At 46.0% G+C, this 24,904-nt stretch overlaps 1 protein-coding gene across 4 annotated transcripts in view; it reads right to left on the bottom strand.

The window, feature by feature from the left end:
- Positions 1-24,904, bottom strand: part of lzts2a (leucine zipper, putative tumor suppressor 2a) — a 60,210-nt gene that overhangs the window by 21,214 nt on the left and 14,092 nt on the right. For 3 of the 4 annotated variants that reach the window (XM_056291355.1, XM_056291356.1, XM_056291357.1), the window contains one exon: positions 3,373-3,489. The exons of the other annotated variant lie outside the window; for it this stretch is intronic. The gene's annotated coding sequence lies outside the window, so the exon portion shown is untranslated. The remainder of the gene's footprint in view (positions 1-3,372; positions 3,490-24,904) is intronic. 4 annotated transcript variants of the gene reach the window in all.

Here is a 24,904-nt window from a genome sequence, read left to right as displayed (position 1 = left end):
CGCAGCGCCTTCAAGTCAAACGGCACACTTTTCCCTAACGTCAACTACTGTGTGAGCACTGAGTGTGTGTGTGTGTGAGCGAGTGCGTGCAAGCGATGGAGAGGTTGTATGAGGTCGAGGTTGGGTAAGTACGTCTGCTGTGTAACTCAGGTATACCATGGCTATGAAACCTGAGCATGCTCTTCTTATGTGTGCATTTGTGCATACAAACACATACACACACATTCTCACACACACACACACACACACAAGCACACACACACAGTTCTCAGCTCTACAACCTTAACCAATCAAGTTTTATTGCTACGTGCTGCCATGGAAAAGCAATAAGAGGAATGAGTAATGCTGGAAGACAGGGGGAGAAGGTGGTGACGGTCTATGCGCATGCGTGTGTGTGTGTGAGAGGGGGGGAGGTGGGGGAGATGGTTCATTTGACATAAACGAACAATAAGGTCTAATCATTCACGTAGATACCCGATGTTTCAATAACGTACTTCTCTACTCTCCCTCCCTCCCTCTCTCACTCCCTCCCTCCCTTACTCTCTCCCTACCTCCCTCCGTTTCCACATTTACCTGGTCTGTGGAGACCCTGGGTAAGACACAGGTGTGAAGGGAGTTCACTCCCACCCCATGACTTGGCACTTCCCCTCAATTAACTACTCCCCCCCACCCCCACCCCCCAATGCTGAGAATACAACTGTTTAGTATTGAAAACTATTCAGTTCTTGGTGTGTGTGTATGTGTGTGTGTGTGTGCGCGCCTATGCACGTCAGACGTCAGTGGGGATTTCCAATTTAGCCTAAAACCACATAATACAAACAGCATACCAGTTATGGTCCCTGCATTTATGCATGCACGCACACACACACACACACACACACACACACACACACACACGCTCAAACGTATAAAAACAACACAAAATAACATGTTGAACGATTGCATCAGCAAAGATAAAAAGACGCCAGACGTGAGAACACGCTTCGCTGAGGAAGAGAGGGAAAACCAGAAAAAGAGGAAAAAGGGAAGGTTGCAAGAAAAGAGGATCAGAAAGGGGGAGAGAACCGGAAAGTAAGGAGAGAGAGAGGGAGAGAAGGAAGGAATGAAAGAGAGTGAGACTGAGAGGAAGAGAGTCCCAGAACTGACAAGCTTGTATGGAGGAAGACAAAGATTAGATAGAAATTGGCAAGACATCCCCTGTTTAAAATACATTCAGACACTGATGTAAAACTTTCTCTCTCTCTCTCTCTCACACACACACACACACACACACACACACACACACACACACACACACACACACACACACACACACACACACACACACACACACACACACAAACACACACACACACACACACACACACACACACACACACACACACACACACAACTGGTCACTTTGCTTCATCCTTCTTTCAGCCACACGGTCTTCCTCATGCTTTGCCCTGATTGGACAGAGCAGTACACCAGCAGGTCGTCTGTCAGCCATGAAACTACAAAAGGCTGACAGCTGTGGACGGCACAGGGAATGAACAGAATAGTAATGCAGCCTGATTTCAGCAATTTCATTAGAAAAATGGAAACAGTAATCCGTCTGAGGTAGTGTGAAGCAGCACCGATACACATAATATCATGCAGACATGGTATAGCTGTGTTTGAAAGGTTTGGAAGGGGACTCAGCCAGTCCTGCCGTCATAAATATGGATGCAGATGTAATATCAAGCAAATCTGTTGTATGTATCTTCAAATGACTGCTCCTCGTCATTGGAGATGGGTGATATCTCCACATTTCCTGTCAGCCCCCCCCCTTTTTTTCTCTCCAATTGTATCCGGCCAATTACCCCACTCTTCCGAGCCGTCCTGGTCACTGCTCCAACCCCTCTGTCGATCCGGGGAGGGATGCAGACTACCACATGCCTCCTCCGATACACCCGACAGTGAGGAGTTTCACCAGGGGGACGTACTAGCGCATGGGAGGATCACACTATTGTGTAAAGCATCTTTGAGTACTTTGAAAAACACTCTATAAATAAAATGTATTATTATTATTATTACCCCCCCGAACAGGTGCCCCGACTGACCAGAGGAGGCGCTAGTGCAGGGACCGAGACACATACCCACACCCGGCTTCCCACCTGCAGAAACGGCCAATTGTGTCTGTAGGGACGCCTGACCAAGCTGGAGGCAACACGGGGATTCACACCGGCGATCCCCATGCTGGTAGGCAACAGAGTAGACCACTATGCTACCCAGATGACTTCACTTCCTTTCGGTTTTAACACCACATCCAAAGGATTCAAAAGATGAGCAACGTAAAAAGCCGGCAATGTGATCATTTACTACAGCTCAAGGCAACCAGTTGTGTGTAAAGGGTTATATTTATAGGGTGACCTTGCCAACCCCGGCCAGGCTGCGGGGTTGACTCAGGGACGGAGCAAGACAGGAGGGGACAGCTGGGAGGACGGCAGCAGAGACGGCGGACCTGTGAAGCAGACGGTGGAAACAGGCGAGGAAGACAGCTGCTGCTGTGTGGACCACACATATCATTATCATCTCAACACATATCTCGCATACACTCACTCATCTGCTCCTCAGCTCTGCAGCCACAGGCTGATAGACACAAGGAGGCCTTTCCAATACCGCGCTCTTCGCCACGGCGGGAAGAAACCAAACCCAAATCGCAGGCCGCAGCTCCGTATCTCCCATGGGTCACCACGTTGCGAGGCAGATCGGATTCGCTGTGCGGAAAAGCTGGATTGTTTTACAAAACAAACAAACACAACCCCCCCCCAGCATATGAAAAGGCACAGAGCCAGCCGTAAATCCCTGACCCCTTGACCACTCCCCCCCCCCGTTCTCCCCTCCTCCTCCTCTCCGGCTGTCACACCCTCCAACTGCCATCCATCTCCAGCCAGACACTTCAAAGCTCGGGGCCAAGACCCCTATTTCCATATGTGTGTGTGTGTGTGTGTGTGTGTGTGTGTGTGTGTGTGTGTGTGTGTGTGTCTGTGTGTGTCTCAAAGTGACCAATTATTCCAACTCTGGCCTACGCCACGTCAGACCACTACCCAATGTTCCAGGCTCCTCAAAACACAGGAAAGACAGAGAACAATATCGACAGAGAGAAGGCCAGAATGAGAGAGAGGGAGTGAAAGGAGAGAGAGAGAGAGAGAGAGAGAGAGAGAGAGAGAGAGAGAGAGAGAGAGAGAGAGAGAGAGAGAGAGAGAGAGAGAGAGAGAGAATTAGTGGGCGGTGGAAGGTTTGACTCAGCAAATATTGAAGGTCAGCATCATCAGAGGGTTTTGCCGACAAACTTGTCTGCCAAGGAGCCCTTTTTTTTTTTCTTCCTTCTTTTGTCTCATTTCATACCTTGGAATAGTGCCCAGCGTTCTCCTTCTGGAGGTCTGGGGGAGACAGGGAGGGGGCAGAGACCTCTCATCCCCAGGACCTCACTCCTGTCTGCGCCTGCTCTCCTCAGCTACGCCCCTGGCCCGGAGAAAGACACAGAGAGAACAGCGAGTTCAGATGAACCACCCACCAGAGACCAACATATCTGCTCATAACAAAGACGTGATAAAGGTCATTAGCATTGTCTTCCTCATGTTAGATACAGCAATACTGGTGACTCTACAAGGCCACGCTGCCCCCATCTGGGCAGCCTGTAAAATCACTACAATCGATTATCTCCATCAAACACGCAGATGTAGACAGTCAGGTCCACATGCTGATGTAGAGACAGACTGAAACAGAGAAAGTCTGTCTTAGATTGTCCATAATAAATTCATAATGACACTTCTGTGAATAAGATCCTGTTTTATAGCCAATGAAGCTTGCACATACGAGGAATTTGACTTGGCGAGTTGCACACATGAAGAGCACAGCATGTAAGACAAAATCATAGAGAAGAATATCCAAGCGGCGTTAAGCAGACATGGGAATTAAAGAAATGCAGCACATTTAGGGAGTAATGGGTTTCTAATTTTTGCACGTGCACAGATACTATATCTAGCCAGGATGTGGATGGCTTGCTGTCTTTTCTGCTATCCATAGTTTGGTCTGATCCTCAAGCCTGATCCGCTGCCACACAACAGACATGTTCCCTCTGTTCGCCGTGTGTCCACATGAAAGTGTGTTGTCTCCTGTACTGTCCTATCTAGACTACCGAATTGTAGAAAAACAAACATCCACGGGTTTTTTTTGGGGGGGGGTTCGGATTTCGCCCCCTTTTTCTCCCCAATCATACCCGGCCAATTACCCCACTTTTCTGAGCCATCCCAGTCGCTGCTCCACCCCCTCTGCCGATCTCGGGAGGGCTGCAGACTACCACATGCCTCCTCCAATACATGTGGAGTCACCAGCCGCTTCTTTTCTCCTGATAGTGAGGAGTTTCACCAGGGGGACGTAGCGAATGGGAGGATGATAATAATAATAATCATTACATTTATATAGCACTTTCACGCTATTCCCCCCCCTCCCTCCGAACAGGTGCCCCGACCGACCAGAGGAGGTGCTAGTGCAGCGACCAGGACACATACCCACATCCGGCTTCCCACCCGCAGACACGGCCAATTGTGTCCATAGGGGCACCCGACCAAGCCGGAGGTAACACGGGGATTCGAAACGGCAATCCCCGTGTTGGTAGGCAACAGACTAGACCGCTACGCTACCCGGACGACCAACATCCATATTTTTAAGTGGACCATAGAGATGCTAACACTGAAATGTAGTCAACCAAGTCACGCTTCACTCTGGTAATAAACAGCAGGGGGTCAAAGAGACAGGTTTAGAAGGGGACCAAGGTGGCGGACTGAAGGATGGCTGTGATCTATATTTCTATTGCTGTCTTTCTTTCACCATCCTCTATGCTTCAGTCTAATTCGCCGTCTCTTCCTTTAGTCACCTTTATCGCTTTTTCAATCTCCCAATCCTCACCCCTTAACCTCCCTGGTCTCTGAGGCCTACACAAACAGCCAGACAGGTTAATCAATCAGCTTGTTACTGTCTGATAGCTGATGCCATAAGGCTATTGATTTTGGCCCTGGCCCCTGAGCCTTGGTGTATATAGCGGTCAGCTCTGCCATACAGCCAGGCTGCTTGGCTCTCAGAAAGCTGTTTTCCACAGCCAGCCACAGATGCCGGCCAGACTCGTCCACATGGGCCTGTCTCCTGCTGTTACAAACAGGAGTATGGGTATCCACGATGACGGATTTTCATTGTTGGACAAAAAAAAAAAAAAAACCCAGAATATTGCTGAGAAAATTCACTTCAGCCAGGGTTTGACGCTCTGTTTTGGCTGCAAAGATGACATATCAGCTCAGCTTTTGATCAACAATAGATGAGAACATTGTAAGCCCTCCACATGAATGGAGGACGTGTAAAAATCTTCAACTTTAATGACTTTACCCTAGTTTCTTATGGGAGGGAGACATCAGAAGTGCATTGTATTCTCATCCATCACACAGATAGACAACAGCGGCTAACAACAGCAGTGAACCACGGCAGGGCTGAAACACAGAGCCCCCCCCCCACCCACCCACGCTGACAGAAAAGGATGCTAGAAAAAAGAAAATGCTAGAAAATAAAACTTCAGACCTTAAAAAAAAATCTGCTTTGAACATTTGATGTGACTAAACTCAGTACATAGTGTTATTTTGGGATACGGCCGAATAAAATTCCGTTTAGTCTTAGCGTTAAGCGCCGTTTCAAAACGGGATGCAAATTGCTTCACTAATTGGTGCACAGGACTGATCATCAGGGGGAGAAACTTTTATCATTTCCCCTGGCGGACAGATGGCCAAGGCCTGTCCTGAGGGACGGGAAGGTGGGAGTGTGGCGGGTTGGAGTGGGTGGGGGTTATATTTATTAAGATGCTCCTTTGTACCGTCTTGGCGATGAGCAGCATCAACTTGACAAGATGAGACAGTAGAGGTAAGGAGAGCATGGCGGAGAGAAAAAAAAGACGACTAACAAGGCGGGAAAAAAAGTGTAAAGATAGAGATTAGGAATGCGTATGCCCAGGTAGAGAGATAAAGCCACGCACACACACACACACACACACACATACATGGAATCTGACCCAGAAACTCTTTTAGATAGCTTTTCAGTTTTTAATTTTCATAAAACACACAGCAAGGTCAAAATGCATGACCTGTGTGATGATCTCTACGAAGGGCTTAGAGCACACTCAGAAACACACACACACACACACACACACACACCTCCCTTCCATCCACTATCTCTAATCAGAAGATGACATCTCACCCAGCGCACTGTGCTGACGTGAACCCACAGGCCCAGATTATACGGAGATTATTAATCTGTTAGATTACTCCTAGATAGATTATATCACTATGGCAACATATGTCCTCACCACAGGGACCACACTTTATTTGACTGTGGTGACACCGTGACTCAGGGTTTCACTCCCACAGGATGCTGTGGTATTATCCTTAACTAAGTATATTATAAGGTCACCCCTATCTGCCTGTTTCGGTGGCTGCCTGGGGGATAAAAGGGTTGTTGGTTCAGCTCTTTAATCAAACCCCCTGTTATGCTCGCGCACCAGAACCTGACCCGTGTGGCGAAACCCAAAACAGACAGACACGAGATGACTTCTAAGTCTACAAAGGGGGGTTTTATTGTGGGAGGGAAATGTATGGTGAAAAAAGGCGTTCTGTTAGTGGGATGTGTGAATAAACTATGTGTGGTGTCCCGTGGTTTGCGTGTATAACTATGTGTGAGTGTTTTTAGCCAATGTGTGGTGCGGTATGTAAATGACCAGGAGGTGTTGAAAAAATGTGCGTGCACCTGGCGAAAAAGTCCAGTCCGTGATCCAAGAGGGGTTGTCCGAGAAAGTCCAGGTCCGAGATCCGGGAAGTCGAGTCCGAAAGGAGGGGTCCAGGTAGAGGGACAAGGGGGGAGATCGCAGGAGAGGTCCGGGGAGAAACGTGAAGGTCGCTGGGGACGAGGGAGACGCGGGGAGCCGTGGAAATCGCGGAGGGAGAGTCTTGGGAGGAAACAGAGACACGAAGATAAGACACTGGGGAATAAACAGAATGCAAAGAACGCTGGAGGGCTTGTCAGAACTTTACCGCAGGGTTCAGTACGTCGAAGCACTGAGAGACGTTCTGGGAGGCTTCTTGTAGAAGGCTGCCTGATTGCCACAGGTGTGCCTGATGGATGATGGCAAACACCTGGTGCAGTGCAGCGCTCGTCTCCTCAGAGCGCGAGCCGAGCGCTCGGATGTTTCCGGCACGTCCGAGCTGGGGGAGTGGCTTGAACGTGCCGGGGAGGCAGCTCAGGGCGGTGTAACCACAACACCCCCTTTCTTACTTGTTTGATATTCCGCCCTGCTCTCCATCTCCCCATTTCGGGGGGCCACACTGAACAGACGGAGGGGGGGTAAAGGAGGATGAAAGAGGGCAGAAGAGAGAACAACTGTGTCTGTTGACACCCAACAAATTGTCCTCGGGGGTGTGGAGGGCTATCCATCTTCCACCCCCTAATAAAAACACCAAACACACATGTCAAGATCAGTGCCAAGGTGACTCCTGAGAAACACCCTTTATCAACAGAGACACGAGATTTCAGCCCAGTCTTGAGAGACCCGTAGACAGACAGAACCACACACACGCTCTGCATGCTCACCAGCTTTTGCTATACTAGACCTTCCGTAGCTGATAAGCAAGCAACACAACGTCTACACCAATGGTACTGCTAGGGCAATTTGCTACAGTAGAATAGCAGGGTTAATGCCATTCCTGAGTATTGCTCTTTCTGCTTCAGCAGTCATTAGCCATCGTCTCAGATTTTGTTCAGTGTCCATTGCTTTGGCTCCAGCTGCTGTCATTTTTTTTCTAAGAAAGGGAAAGCTGCTTTGTTGCCATAATATGCCCCGTGTGATGCTTGGCCCACTCCCCCCCCCCCCCAGCTCTCGTTGTGCAAGCACACATACATAAAACATGATTTGCAGCTTCAGTTTCTGACTTATATTCACGGGGGATTTGGTGGCAGACAGCATCAGAGCCATGCAAAGCAGAGCAAAGCAAAAATGAATACTCTATCCCTCCAATTCCCTAAGACAGAGTAGTGAGAGCGAGAGCGAGCGAGAGCGAGAGCGAGAGAGAGAGAGAGAGAGAGCGCAAATGAGAGGACACTGGAGTCAGCCTGGTGACAGAAAACATTGTTCGATCACTGACCTCCAGACCTACAACAGGAGAGACAAATGGCCATGATTAATGAGAGAAATTCATCTTATAAGTTAGGAACAGCAAAGTGGGATTCGTGTTTACCCATGCTGTGCTGATCTATCTATTTGCAGCATGTGTTTAGGTCTACCGGGCCACAGGAGTCCTGCCTTACCGCCTGAGATTTGTTGTAATCCCGACATTGGCCACCAGAGGGAAGGCAATTGAATTGTTTCATCTGGAAGGACCGTTGGCTGCTGTGAGTTGCAACTGCAGTCAGTGATTAGACCATTCAGACAGAAGGGGAAAACAATGCGATTGGTGTTACAAATAAATTACAGTCCTGTGTAAAGCCCTTTGAACACCTTTTGATTTCATCAGAGCTTCGACCTTTGACCTTTACCAATCCTCGGACTCCTGGGAAAGCCTATTTCTTCTCGGCGGAGACCCAGAGGGAGTGACCTCATCATGTACAGTGCTTGATCCCTGCTGCAGGGAAGCGGTAGATCGATACACCCCATCCTCCAACTCTCCTCCAGCCCACCATGTAATGTCTCCCTAAGCCGAGTCTTAAGTCATATGGGTGGACAGATTAGATGAAATGAGATGAGATGAAGTAGAGGGAAGGATATTAGCGGTGGGCCAAGTTCATCTCTGTGTCCTATCTTAAGAGCTGCGGTAGAAGCTTGGCTACGGCAACGCACAGTCACCACTAAAAGTGTTGACAGGTGCTTAGAATTGACTTAAAGAGCAAGAGAGCACTTGCCTCTAAAAGCCTGTCTCTAGCCTGTACTCACATTTAGAAAAAGGACAAGAAAAAAAGTGGTGTAGCTATAGAGGTCGTGGTGATGGTCGTGGTGACGTTATGCTAGCGTATAGGTGGCGGTGATGCAGTCCACCACACCCCAGTTTATCACAAGTCCGTCCCGGGAGTGTAGTTGGCTTAGGTCTGTGTGTCGCCTTTCTACTCGCCTCACGTTTTATTGGTCTAACACGCTGGACCCTACATGTGTCACCTACGGCACGTGTCTCGCCAACTTCGATTCCCTCATGTTAAGTTCAGGGGTAGATCTTAATGTGCGATGTCAAAAAAAGAAACGATTTTCTCCCATGTGATGAATCTAATTTTTCGTTGAAGTCATCATGAATAATGAGTTACATCATCCTAAGCCCATATCTACATGCTTTCAGGTCAAGAAATGTAAAAAAAAAAAGAAAAAAGGTTTGGTACCCCTTCAACCTTTGACACTCCCCCATTTAGCTCATTACAGGCCTTAGCAGCCACCATCACCTTTGCAGCAGAAAGCCGAGAGCTGGATACTGTGTGTTCACGGAGTATTACTAACGACTAATGGGGTCGTCTGGGGTGAGATGAGCTGCCTTGGACAAGAAATACAAAGAGCGGAAGAACAGAGGAAAAGGAGAAAAAAGACCAGAGGAATTTCTTGATATCGTTGGAACACCTAAAGCCTCTTAAACTCTGACTCGCTCATGCCTTTTGTCTCGCTTCAACCCCAGCATGATGATGATGGTGATGATGATGATGACGAAGAACACGGGGAGTTTAGCCTGGAGGGAACGAATCATCTCCTCAGGCACTTTTCTCTCCTCTCTTCCTCTCTGTTTATCTCTGTGGGCAGGCTGTGTTCACTGAAGGAAAGTGTGCAAGTGTATGAGCATTTCTGCCTGCCAGGCACCCTTGAAGCCCCTCTTATTAACATGTCTGTGAATGTTCTCATTCATCCAGGTCATGGTTATCCAAAGGAATTGAATCGAGTGCAACTGGACTTGGTATATATCCGTGAAGACGTTTCGCCTCTCATCCAAGAGGCTTCATCAGTTCGTGCATTTCTGACTAGACCAAGCTAATATGACTGGCTGGTGATGAGACTCAGATATTTATCTTCTTTGGAGTCGTTATCAAAGCTAACGATGTCCATGGCTCCTTGTGTTCCGATGTTTAGCAACGCCCGTCGTTATCAGAGGTATTGATATGCGTGGCTCTTTGTGATCCGATGTTAAGCAGCGACGGTCGTTGGGGGTGTTAGTTTCGACTTCGTTAGTGCTCCATTCAGTGGTCATGAGAGTCGTTGGAGCCATTAGTGACCGACTGTTGTTCTTGGAGGCTAGGCTTCTTGAGTCTCCTGGGTAGAGATGAAAAGACGGCATTGTAAGTGGGAGATAGGTGGTGTCGCAGACCTCCTCCTCTGTTGAGGGATGGTTTTTCCAGTTTCACATAGATGGCTTCCTTCAAACCATCTATCGTCCCTGTCCAAAATGTGTACGTTGCTGTCCTCGAAGGAGTGTGTCTTCTCCTTTAGGTGTAGATAGACTGCTGAGTCTTGTCCTGAGGAGTTTGGCCTTCTGTGTTGGGCCATCCGTTTGTGTAGTGGTTGTTTGGTTTCTCCTATGTATAGGTCAGTGCAATCCTCATTGCATTGTACAGCATACACCAGATTGCTTCTTTGGGTGTGTGGTACACGGTATTTGGGATGAACCAGTCTTTGTCGGAGTGTGTTGCTGGGTTTGAAGTATACCGGGATGAAGTGTTTGTTGAAAATTCTCCTGAGTTTCTCGGAGACCCCAGAAACATACAGGATGACTGTGCTATTCCTTCTGTTCCTTTTCTCATTGTCGCTCACCTGGTTGGTCTTTTTGGAACATGTTGCAGTTTTCACAAAGGTCCAACTGGGGTAGCCGCAGGTTTTTAAAGCTCCCCTCAGGTGTTTGTGTTCTTCTTGTTGGGCCTGAGTGCTGCTGGGCACATTGTCAGCTCTGTGTTGCAGAGTTCTGATGACGCTCAGTTTGTGTTCCAGCGGGTGGTGTGAGTCGAAAAGTAGATATTGGTCTGTGTGTGTAGGTTTCCTGTAAACCCCAATGTGGAGGCTCCTGTCTTCCCCAATGTGGACGTCACAGTCCAAGAAGGGCAAACTGTTGTTCTTTACGTCTCCCCTTGTGAACTTAATGTTCTTGTCCACTGAGTTGATGTATTTGATAAACGCTTGCACCTCTTGTGTTTGGATTTTGACCTTATTACCTCTTATTAATAAGGCTTCATCTTATTAAACCCCCTTCTTTCTTCCTCCAACTACATGGAAAAGGTTATCGTAAACATTTTTTTTTGTGTTGCTCTCAACGTCAACGTATCACCCTCTTTTCTTTCTTTTCCTTTAGTTGTGTGGATGTATATATACAGACAGGAGACAAATGAAAGGATAAAACAACATAAAGTGAGGTGCCGGTCCATCAGGAGCCTCCAAACACCTTCAATGTTCCTTGTCATCGATTCTACAAGTCTCTGAACTCTACTGGAGGGCTGGAAGACCATTCTTCCAAGACATATTCCCTCATTTGGTGTTTTGATGATGACGGCGGAGAGCGCTGTCCAACACGTCTGTCCAAAATCTCCCATAGGTGTTCAACTGGGTTGAGAACTGGTGACTGTAGGCCATAGCATATGATTTACATAATTTTCATACTCATCAAACCATTCAGTGACCCCTCGTGCCCTGTGGATGGGGGCATTGTCATCCTGGAAGAGACCACACCCATCAGGATAGAGATGTCTCATCATAGGATAAAGGTGATCACTCAGAATAATTTTGTATTGATTTGCAGTGACCCTTCCCTCTAAGGGGACAAGTGGATCCAAAACATGCCAGGAAAATGCCCCCCACAGCACAACAGAGTCCCCGGACCCCCTCACCATAGGGGCTAAGCATTCAGGTTTTTCCTGTAATTTGTCACCCGCACAGTGGCGCAGTGGTTAGCATGGTCACTTCACAGCAAGAAGGTCCTGGGTTCGAGCCCCGGGGTAGTCCAAACTTGGTGGGTCGCCCCGGGTCGTCCTCTGTGTAGAGTTTGCATGTTCTCCCCGTGCCTGTGTGGGTTTCCTCCAGGTGTGTGGGTTTTCTCCCACAGTCCAAAGACATGTAGGTCAGGTGAATCGGCCGTACTAAATTGTCCCTAGGTGTGAATGTGTGTGTGTGTTGGCCCTGTGATGGCCTGGCGGCCTGTTCAGGTTGTCTCCCTGCCTGCTGCCCAGTGACTACTGGGATAGGCTCCAGCATCCCCACGACCCTGAGAGCAGGATAAGCGGTTTGGATAATGGATGGATGGATTGTCACCCATCTGTATGTCTAAACGGTTTGTATACATCTAAGTATGTCCGAAGCTGAACTTGTATTCTGATGTATCGGCTGCAGCAAAAAATGTCCTCAAGTAGGACAATAAGGAATATATCTCAAGCTGGTATTTAACTGCAACATCTCCTTGATCATCACACTGATAACTGATAAGGGCATAATAAACTCATAACCAAGTGGTGTACTCTGCTGGAAGAAGCGCCAGCTTCCCACAATCTTGAATTGGATCAAGCAGGTTTGAATAATGAATGAATGGATGAAATGCTATGATATGCAAATGTAGTTTGTTTATGATGTGGTGTGTCTGGTGCTTCATGAAAGGGCAGCTGAGGTAGATCTTTTATCTGTGGGCGAAATACAGCACAACATGCGGGGACTGGTGCTACAGGCTGAGAGACCAGATGTCAGTGCTCTCCGCAGAAAGAAAACACAAACTAGTCCAGTGTGTTTATACAGACCAGGATCAGTATCTAAGACAGAGCTAATGGACAGATTAAGCGGAAAAGAGGAACAGGAAGATGACAGTGGGAAAGAAAACACTGGGATTTGTCTCGGGCCTTGTAGACACAAACAAATATATGAGGGATAATGTCCAAGATTTCGTTTTCTATACCCATGAATCTGCATAAAAGTGTGAGATTGTCAACGTGGATGTTATTAGTTTGTGTGTTTCTCTCTATGAGTGCATTGATGCAGGTCTGTGTGTACTAGTGCTCGGGTGCATGTACACAATCATGAATACAAGTCTGTATACCTAGCAATGTGTGTCCTCTGACATGAATATAGTAAGTGTGTTATTCAGGCAGGGCAAGCCAGGGGCAAAAACAAACACGGTCCTGTTCAACCTTCAGACTGCTTCATGAATCATCTCAGCACACGCTGAAGCAGACCAGCCTGCCGCTGGTCCACACTTTATCACTTCCTGTAACATTTCCCGTACATTCACCTACTGGTGGGTTCAGTTTCAGAGAACGAGAAACATAAAAAGTCCATTATCTTTTACTCATAACTGCTCCGAGGCCCGAGAATTTGGTCACTGTTTAGATTTAAAATGATCATCATCATAAATTATGAAAACTAAGAACTGCTTTAGAGACGATGGCAGGGAAAAAAATGGGAATGAACACAGAGCCCCAAAATTATCCTCCAGGCAATGCTGCTGCAAAAAGAATGGGAGATTACTTGCCATTTCTTCTGTTTGGCTTGTAGAATGTGCTAGGGCTGGTTTGCCTACAGTAGTTGATCCGTCACACTGCATGTGTGTGTCTGTGTGTCTGTGTGAGAGAGAGAGGGGGAGAGAGAGAGAGAGAGAGAGAGAGAACTATCCTACTGCTTTAAATAAAATAAAATAAAATAAATAAGGAGGATAATACCAATAGTTAAATAATAAATAATTGATAAGTACTACTGGTAACTAATTACTATTCGGTTGTCCTCCCAGGTCTCCATGGTGATGGTGGTCGCCACTTGGACGCTGCCTGCCCTTCCCCTCATCACTTTTTCTTTTTATAAATCCGTATATATACACTCACCGGCCACTTTATTAGGCACACCTGTCCAACTGCTCGTTAATGCAAATTTCTAATCAGCCAATCACATGGCAGCAACTCAATGCATTTAGGCATGTAGACATGGTCAAGACGATCTGCTGCAGTTCAAACCGAGCATCAGAATGGGGAAGAAAGGTGATTTAAGTGACTTTGAACGTGGCATGGTTGTTGGTGCCAGACGGGCTGGTCTGAGTGTTTCAGAAACTGCTGATCTACTGGGATTTTCACGCACAACCATCTCTAGGGTTTACAGAGAATGGTCCGAAAAAGAGAAAATATCCAGTGAGCGGCAGTTCTGTGGGCGAAAATGCCTTGTTGATGCCAGAGGTCAGAGGAGAATGGCCAGACTGGTTCGAGCTGATAGAAAGGCAACAGTAACTCAAATAACCACTCATTACAACCGAGGTATGCAGAAGAGCATCTCTGAACACACAACACGTCGAACCTTGAGGCAGATGGGCTACAGCAGCAGAAGACCACACCGGGTGCCACTCCTGTCAGCTAAGAACAGGAAACTCAGGCTAGAATTCGCACAGGCTCACCAAAATTGGACAATAGAAGATTGGAAAAACGTTGCCTGGTCTGATGAGTCTCGATTTCTGCTGCGACATTCGGATGGTAGGGTCAGAATTTGGCGTCAACAATATGAAAGTGTAACCCACATGATTACATGTACCCTGTGACGTATGTAAGTCTCACGAGTAGCCTCTAGGAGGTACACGAGCTACAGAGTTTAAACCATGCAAACAACCGTCGACAATAGAGAAGAGAAATACGGATATTTAGAAATACGGACAACTTTGACTGTGGATACCTGAATTATTGATATTTGAACTACGGATATTTGAGCTACAGGACATTTGAACTACGACAAAAAAGATCCCTCCCACGAAGCTTCCTTGGTGAGCCGCTAGCCAAAGCTAAAAAGTAAACAGCTTTCTGTGTTCCATGTAATCATAGCCATTTACGTAGGATATCTTGATTTTATCCAAAGACAGATGATCTCCCGTTGAAGGAAGAAGGAAGACTCTTTTCTCTTGTGTTTTGTACGCTGCTGGAATCCTGACTGGTTTTTTAGTACCCCGAACAACCCCCCTTGCTACACCCTTTTGGAACCCTTGGATACCCCCTTTGGATTGCCCCCATCATCGCCCCGGATTTGGATTCATCATCATCGCCTCTACATTAACTTGCCCCTGTGATTGTGGTAGGATCTGGACATTGCACCTTGCACAGATTGGAAGACTGAATCATTCCCCCTTTTCTTTTCTTTATTATTTTCTTTGAGTGCACTCATACTTTATTTTGGATTATTTTCTTTAATTTGTTAGTGTAGAATATGGCTGCATGAGTAATATATTAGAAGGGTATAAAATAGAATATAGATAGATATAGACAATAAATAGAATATTAGGAAGAACTTTTAAAAAGTATAATAGAGTAATATATATATATATATATATATATATATATATATAACACATCTAATTTAGTATTGATATTGAAATAACTTTACTTTGAACTGTTGAAATAAATTGGTTTTTTTATTGTAAACTATACCCACGAGTGTGTGTGTTGTCTTTGGGGTGAGTACTAGAATCCGGTCTAGAAAAAAACCTACACCAATCTCCACTGAACTTAGACATTAGACTGTAAACTGTCCCTGCGCAAGCATAGGCCCATTCCCCTGTCGTGCAGGTTACAGAAAGTTGGCGAGCCAGCCAGGAGATTGGTTAATTAGCGTTTCAGGCCATATACTACCCCACTGACCACACCTCTCTATAAAATACTTGATTATATATTTTTTTATTTTGAAAATAACACAGTCAATATGGATCTTTGCAATCAGTATAAAGTCCATGGACAAAACTGCTTATTAGTTGAAGGTGTCAATGAAATGAGCTCTGCCGAAACGATAATAAGCTTCTTCGAACAACATGGGAAGATCTCATCCTGCATCAGAGTTGTGGATGAGCCCAACCAACCTAATGGTAGGGTAATAATAGAATTTGAGTGTGAAAAGTCAATCACCAGGATAACCCCAGATACCCTTGGCCTTATACCTAGCCCTGTTGATCCAACTACTCTATGGAATGTCAGAACAATTAGACAAATATGTCAAGAGGAAATAGGCAAAGACTTAGCCCAGCAATATCTCGAAGAACTCAGCGCTATTGGTGGTAGTGCCATGTCAGGCTATGCCTCCATCTTAAAAAATGAACTGAGGCGCATTCGGTCTACAGCATCACAGAAAACTGACAACACGTCTTTACCGGAACACAGCCCTATGCAAGACACTAAGCCTAGCATTGATGTTGAGCACACGCCTAGCATGACCCAAGAATGTAACAGACGGCCATCTATATCTGACATTCACCGTGCTCCAACCACACACTCATCCATGCGTAATTCAATGAGCCTTGAAGAAGACATCATTAATCCCCCGAGCATCCAGAACGTAGTAGTAGAACATGTTATTAAGAATGAGTCAACAAAACCATACAGTAGCCCAAGTAAAATTCGAACCTTCTCAGGTAGGCTTCCAAAGCCAAATGGGGAAGTAGATTATGAAGCTTGGAGAACTCAAGTTGAGCTGCTTCTAAGTGACACCTATGTCACCGATTCACAAAAAATCAGAAAGGTTCTAGAGAGTTTGGTTGGTCCAGCTTCTGACATGGTGAAACCGCTTGGTGTCAATGCAAACCCTGTTGCGTACGTAAACCACATCGAATCAGCCTTTGGAGTCGTAGAAGATGGAGAAGAGCTTTTTGCTGCATTCTTGAGTGCAAACCAGAATTCTGGAGAGAAGCCATCTGATTATTTATTCAGACTTCAGACCCTCCTCACTAAAGTCATCTCTAGAGGGGGAGCTTCACTTGTAGATTCAGAAAAACACTTAATAAGACAGTTCTGCAGAGGATGCTGGGACCACTCGTTGATTTTAGGTCTTCAGCTTGAACAGAAAAAAATAGCCCACCCTCATTTCCTGAATTGCTTCATCAGCTTAGGACAGAAGAAGGCCGTCGTTCAGCTAAACTAGATAGGATGAAGAAACATCTAGGGAGCTCAAAAGCTTCAGTGCATGCCCACACTGTTTATGGAATCGAAGCCCCAGCCGAAAACAAAAATGAAGACACACAGAAACTCCGCGATGAGGTAGCTGAGTTAAAGAAACAAATTGCAACCCTGTCCATCAAGGAAGAACCACAGCCAAACAGAACTCAGATTGAAACCAGCTGCATGGTCATGAATGCCTCCACACCTCGAATTTACACGCGTCGTTTTCCCAAGCCATGGTTCTGCTTTAAATGTGGTGGAGATGGTCACATTGCTGCCCACTGTGTGAGTGCCCCCAACCCCGCTCTTGTCCATCAAAAGAACACCAAGCTGAGACAAAAATGTGAAGCTCACAGGAATACGCATACCCTCACCTCCATGCCTTTAAACTAGTAGCAGCTCCTGTTTCGGGACGTTCAGGAGCTAAGTACCAGCATAACAGTCCCAAACCCATTAATGATATTATGAATAGAACCCAGACAAGAAAAAATAGATACAGACAAAGATACCAAAATAGCCTATCCCTTCCCTGTGAACTTGTAGGGCCACGCTGCACTGCATCTGTCTCCATTGAAGGAATAGAATGTGAATCAATCCTTGACACCGGTTCCCAAGTAACAACCATTTCAGAGACATTCTACTTGAACCACTTATCGTTCCTCCCCATCCAGCCCATTCAGACTCTTTTCCAGATAGAAGGTGCAGGTGGCCAACATGTTCCTTACCAGGGTTATATCCAAGCCCTCATCTCCTTCCCCAGCAGCATCACTGGCGTAGCTGAACAGGTCTCTTCATTAGTTCTCATTGTGCCAAATTGCCATTTTAACACTCGGATTCCCCTATTGATTGGAACCAATGTCCTTGACAGATTATATGAAGGTGGCATAGAAAAGCATGGAAGAGAATTCTTACAAAGGCCCAATATCAATAGTGACTGTATCTTGCTGTTCCAGCATGTTGCCCTAAGTCATCAGGAAGAGATTTCAGCCAATCATGTTAAGTTGCATGGACGCCATCCTGTCACCATTCCACCAGGAAGAAAAGTGTCTGTCTTTGGAGATGTCAGAGTGAAGAAACATTTCCCACGTTCCCTTTTCGTGGTCGAATCCCCTGAAACCGTTTCCTTACCTGGTGGAGTGTTCGTTGAAAATTCCTTGATAGAAACTCCACTTCGATCTTTAAACAAGATTCCTGTCATTCTCAGAAATGTGACTGATCGTAGTGTCACACTGCATCCAAGGCAGGTGATAGCTGAAATGATGGTAGCACAGTATGTGATGCCGTCTGAATCCCAAAATATGACTGTGCCTGACATCCCTCAGTCTCAGAGTAATACCACCAACTTTGATTTGGAAGATTCCCCCATTCCAGAAGAGTGGAAAAAACGGATCACACACCAGCTGAACAGCATGCCAGAGGTGTTTGCTGTTGATGACTTGTCTCATGGTCATACGACTGCAGTAAAACATCGCATCCGACTCCAGGATGAGGCCCCTTTTAGAGAGCGACCCAGACCCATTCATCCCTCTGACAGAGAAGCTGTCAAACAACACCTAAGAGAGCTGCTAGACGCTGGAATTATTCGCGAGTCAGAGTCTCCATTTGCTTCCCCCATTGTAGTTGTCAAGAAGAAGAATGGTGCAATAAGACTCTGCATAGATTTCAGGAAGCTGAACATGAGAACGATCAAAGATGCCTATGCTCTCCCCAACATCGAAGACACCTTCTCTGCTCTTAGTGGAGCCAAATGGTTTTCTGTCATGGATCTGAAGTCAGGCTACTATCAAGTAGAAGTTGCAGAGGAAGATAAGCACAAGACCGCTTTTGTCTGCCCTCTAGGCTTCTATGAGTTTAATCGTATGCCCCAAGGTGTGACAAATGCACCAAGCACCTTTCAGAGACTGATGGAGAAATGTGTTGGAGACCTGCATCTCAATGAAGTACTAGTATTTCTGGATGACCTGATTGTCTTCTCTGACACACTAGAAGAGCACGAGGCCAGATTGATGAAAGTGTTGAACCGGCTCAAAGACTATGGCCTAAAGTTGTCCCCTGAAAAATGCCATTTTTTCCAGACTTCTGTTAAATACCTTGGCCATGTTGTAGATGCCAATGGAGTCCACACAGATCCAAGCAAAGTCTCTGCTTTGAGAGAATGGCCTCAACCCACCAACAGAAAAGAGCTCAAATGCTTCCTAGGATTTGCTGGATATTACCGACGTTTTGTGGAAGGGTACTCTAAAATAGCAAACCCATTGAATGCTCTAACTGCTGGCTATGTTGCTCAAAGGAAAAGAGGGAAGATTTACAAGAAGGACAGGGTCAAGACTTCCATCAATCCCACCTTACCTTTTGGAAATGAGTGGACTGAAGAGTGTGACGTTGCTTTTAGAACTCTCATAGATAAACTGACTTCGGCCCCTGTTCTTGCCTTCGCCAATCCCAATCTTCCTTACGTCCTGCATACTGATGCCAGCCGCGATGGTCTCGGTGCTGCGCTCTATCAGGAACACGATGGGAAGCTGAGGGTTGTAGCTTATGCCAGCAGAGGACTATCCAGAAGTGAACAAAACTATCCTGCCCACAAGCAAGAGTACCTCGCCTTGAAATGGGCCATCTGTGAGAAATTCCATGATTACCTCTATGGAACAGAATTTCAGGTTTTAACAGACAATAACCCCCTAACTTATGTGTTGACCACAGCAAAGCTTGATGCAGCAGGACATCGCTGGTTAGCCGCTCTGTCAACCTACAGATTCACCATAAAGTATAGGGCTGGGATCAGCAATCAAGATGCCGATGGGTTGTCCAGAAGACCCCAGAGTCCGTCAGAAGAAGATGAGGAGTTCAAGCAGGAGAAAGCGAGGATAGAAGAGCTGAAGCAAAGGGTTTTGGATGGAGAAAGCAAAACTGTTTCTGGTGACATGCTGTCTGCTTTATGTCAACGCCACTCTGTGACCACTTTGGCTGACTATTTGCAGCCAGAACTCCCCATTCTTGCTGAATCCTTAGCTTTAGATGCTTCTGCCATCCCTGATGACTTTGTGTTCTCTGGACAAGGCACCCTCCCTGGAATGACTCACAATGACTGGTATCAGTCTCAAAGACAGGATCCATCTATCAGACGTGTGATCAGTTTCATTCAAGGAAACCGAAAACCCACTTTTCAAGAGATGTCCTCTGAACTGTCAGAAGTCAAGCTGCTCCTTAGAGAATGGAATAGACTAGAGCTTATAGATGGAGTACTGTTCAGGAAATGTCTTGATCGTGGGAATCAGATCTATCAGCTGGTGCTGCCTAGTAGCCACAGAGAAAGAGCATTGCAAGGCCTTCATGATGAAGTCGGTCATCTTGGCGCTCAGCGTGTCCTTCATCTTGTTCGTTCCAGATTTTTCTGGCCAAAGATGTTTCAGTCTGTTGAACAGAAGTGTAGGACTTGTGAAAGATGCGTGAGGCGGAAAGCCAATTCCCAGCATGCTGCTCATATGGAGAATATACAGACCAGTTATCCCCTTGAACTGGTGTGTATGGATTACCTCTGTATTGAGCCTGATAGTAAGGACACTAGAAACATCCTCGTCATCACGGATCACTTCACCAAGTTTGCCGTTGCCATCCCCACGAAAGACCAAAAGGCGAATACGGTTGCCAAAACACTGTGGGAAAACTTCATTGTACAGTATGGTTTTCCAAGTCGCCTTCTCAGTGACCAGGGGAGAGATTTTGAATCCCACACCATCAAGGAGTTGTGCTGTCTGATTGGAACCGAAAAGATCAGAACCACGCCATACCATCCACGTGGAAACCCTGTCGAGAGATTTAACAGGACCCTTCTCAGCATGCTCGGGACACTAGAAGACAAGGATAAATATCATTGGAGGGACTTTGTCAAACCGCTAGTCCATGCATACAATTGCACGAAAAATGACACCACAGGCTACTCTCCATATGAATTGTTGTTTGGTAGACAGCCAAGACTACCCATTGATCTGGTTCTAGGCCTTACACCAGACCAAATTGGATTCAAGTCGCATTCAGAGTATGTTAAACATCTTCGACAGCGCCTCCAAGACAGCTATGCACTTGCTTCTGAAAGCTCTAAGAAGATGGGAGAGAAGAATAAAGCCAGGTTTGATAAAAAGATCAGAGCCGCAGAACTTGTTACCGGAGATAGAGTCCTGGTGAAGAATGTCAATTTAAGAGGAAAACATAAACTTGCGGACAGATGGGAAAAGGAAGTCCATACTGTGGTGAAGAGGATGGGAGATGGCCCAGTGTATGTCGTCAAGCAAGAACAGGGTGAAGGTCCACACCGTACCCTTCACAGAGACCTTCTTCTGCCCTGCGGCTTTCTACCTGTTACAGATAAAGTCTCAGAACCTGACACAAACTTACCAACAAGGAGGCTGAGACGCAGGGAAACAGTCTCGCAGCAGACCAGGCACGACAATATTGTTGACCCAGATATGCCCAGCAGTGACGAGGATGAGGATTGCTATCCACAGATCTCCACAAGGTTTCCCCAAAGCATTAGGACAACCACACAGGCCACCCCTCTAGCACGTGCCACGGAACTGTTGAACCCAGTCGGGTTGAATCCAAGTCCGTCGGAGTTCTCCCAATCTGATAGTCCACTCCTTAGTGAAGTACCCCATACCCCTGAGTCTGTTCACAATCAGTTACTTGAAAAGAAACCAATTGGGCGTGAGACAGAAGTAGTCACAGATGAATTCTCTCAACCTGTTCGAAGACACTTACCTGAGGGAGACCCCGCATCATCCACTACTGTTGTACCTCAATTTGGACCTATTGAAGGACGTTCACCTGAAAACAACCCACTTGAACCCGAGAGTGCACCGCCCACTGGTGTGACAGGCCAGGCTGACCTGTCTGACGGAAACCCGTCTGAGAGCGAACCGATCAGAAGATCTATCAGAGAAAGACATCCCCCTAAGAGACTCTGTTATGGTGAACTAGGAAGACCTTTAGTCCTAGCCATGGCCTCATTTTTCGAAAGTTTGGGCAGAAATGTCCCTGATTCTTCTAGAGTGCCCTCTGCAAGACCATACAGTGTTTAGATGCATGCAGAGACTGATGCGGTTTAGAGGGGGAGAATGTAACCCACATGATTACATGTACCCTGTGACGTATGTAAGTTCCACGAGTAGCCTCTAGGAGGCACACGAGCTACAGAGTTTAAACCATGCAAACAACCATCGACAATAGCGAAGAGAAATACGGATATTTAGAAATACGGACAACTTTGACTATGGATACCTGAATTATTGATATTTGAACTACGGATATTTGAGCTACAGGACATTTGAACTACGACAAAAAAGATCCCTCCCACGAAGCTTCCTTGGTGAGCCGCTAGCCAAAGCTAAAAAGTAAACAGCTTTCTGTGTTCCATGTAATCATAGCCATTTACGTAGGATATCTTGATTTTATCCAAAGACAGATGATCTCCCGTTGAAGGAAGAAGGAAGACTCTTTTCTCTTGTGTTTTGTACGCTGCTGGAATCCTGACTGGTTTTTTAGTACCCCGAACAACCCCCCTTGCTACACCCTTTTGGAACCCTTGGATACCCCCTTTGGATTGCCCCCATCATCGCCCCGGATTTGGATTCATCATCATCGCCTCTACATTAACTTGCCCCTGTGATTGTGGTAGGATCTGGACATTGCACCTTGCACAGATTGGAAGACTGAATCATTCCCCCTTTTCTTTTCTTTATTATTTTCTTTGAGTGCACTCATACTTTATTTTGGATTATTTTCTTTAATTTGTTAGTGTAGAATATGGCTGCATGAGTAATATATTAGAAGGGTATAAAATAGAATATAGATAGATATAGACAATAAATAGAATATTAGGAAGAACTTTTAAAAAGTATAATAGAGTAATATATATATATATATATATATAACACATCTAATTTAGTATTGATATTGAAATAACTTTACTTTGAACTGTTGAAATAAATTGGTTTTTTTATTGTAAACTATACCCACGAGTGTGTGTGTTGTCTTTGGGGTGAGTACTAGAATCCGGTCTAGAAAAAAACCTACACCAATCTCCACTGAACTTAGACATTAGACTGTAAACTGTCCCTGCGCAAGCATAGGCCCATTCCCCTGTCGTGCAGGTTACAAAAGCATGGATCCATCCTGCCTTGTATCAACGGTTCAGGCTGGTGGTGGTGGTGTAATGGTGTGGGGGATATTTTCTTGGCACACTTTGGGCCCCTTAGTACCAATTGAGTATCGTGTCAACGCCACAGCCTACCTGAGTATTGTTGCTGACCATGTCCATCCCTTTATGACCACAGTGTTCCCATCTTCTGATGGCTACTTCCAGCAGGATAACGCGCCATGTCATAAAGCTCGAATCATCTCAGACTGGTTTCTTGAACATGACAATGAGTTCACTGTACTCAAATGGCCTCCACAGTCACCAGATCTCAATCCAATAGAGCACCTTTGGGATGTGGTGGACCGAGAGATTCGCATCATGGATGTGCAGCCGACAAATCTGCAGCAACTGCGTGATGCTATCATGTCAATATGGACCAAACTCTCTGAGGAATGTTTCCAGTACCTTGTTGAATCTATGCCACGAAGGATTAAGGCAGTTCTGAAGGCAAAAGGGGGTCCAACCCGGTACTAGCAAGGTGTACCTAATAAAGTGGCCAGTGAGTGTATATATATATCTTTTTTACATGGTGATGCTGGTCGCGTGGCTTGGGTCCTGGACTGTTCCGCTGGCGTCTGGACACTGCTTGGCGTCCTGCGCATCATTCTTCATAAATTCATTATAAATTCATTATATTATAAAGTCCATTATAATTGTGTTATCCTCTATACATGTTGTATTGTGTAAATTGTGCAGACGCAGCATCCACTGCACACTGTCCGTCTTGGGAGAGAGATCCCTCCTCTGTTGCTCACCCTGAGGTTTCTTCCTATTTTTTCTCCCTGTTAAAGGGGTTTTTCAGGGAGTTGTTCCTTATCCGATGAGAGAGTCTAAGGACAGGACGTTGTGTTGCTGTTAAGCCCACTGAGACAAATTTGTCATTTGTGATATTGGGCTATACAAATAAAATAGATTTGAATTGATTTGAATCGGGTTTTTATACTGCACCTGTATATGTTCTGATTGCTTGTATCTGTCTGTGTATACGTACATGTTCGGTATATGTTCTGATTTGTTGTTCTGTTTGTAATGACTGCTTTGGCAATACAAGTGCCTATTTGTCATGCCAATAAAGCACTTTTGAATTTGAATTAGAGAGAGAGACACAGACAGAGAAAGAAAGAGAGATACAGAGAGACAGAGAGAAAGAGAGAGAGAGCGACCAGAGTCACTCGGCCTCCAGCGACCAAATTTTACATGGATAGTGACGTCAACAGAGCAAGCTGTAAGGGACGCCGACAGAAAGACACGGCTACAGGGGGACAGTCTCTCCCACTCTTCCATGCTCTATTTGTCTCTCTCTCTCTCTCTCTCTCTCTCTCTCTCTCTCTCTCTCTCTCTCTCTCTCGCTGCACTGGAGTGGATGTTCTCACCTGCACATTCACATGTGTTCATTTAATAAAAAGAGAAGAGCTGCAAAAGGAATCTCTGTTTATAATGAAAAAGTAAACACAAGTGGAGACAGTGGACCAAACACATTTTGTAAGTTTGGTGTGTTTTTGTGTGTGTGTGTGTGTGTGTGTGTGTGTGTGTGTGTGTGTGTGTGTGTGTGTGTGTGTTTACATGCCCATATTCCCACTTGCAATGCTTGTCTATGTACAAAGTGTGTCTGCGTGTGCATAAGTGTCTGTCTGTGCACGTATGCACACAGGTGCATGTATGAATCCAAATGACCCCACTAATCTTTCAGGCTCGCCATTTATCTCCTGATGCCACCCCCCACCACAACCCCCACCCCCACATCCACCCACCCCGCTGAGTTGAGTT

This window comes from Lampris incognitus, chromosome 13, assembly GCF_029633865.1.
Source record: "Lampris incognitus isolate fLamInc1 chromosome 13, fLamInc1.hap2, whole genome shotgun sequence".
In the NCBI taxonomy this organism is placed as follows: domain Eukaryota; kingdom Metazoa; phylum Chordata; class Actinopteri; order Lampriformes; family Lampridae; genus Lampris; species Lampris incognitus.
Note: the sequence above shows the minus strand (reverse complement) of the source record. Positions and strands in the feature narration are given on the sequence as shown.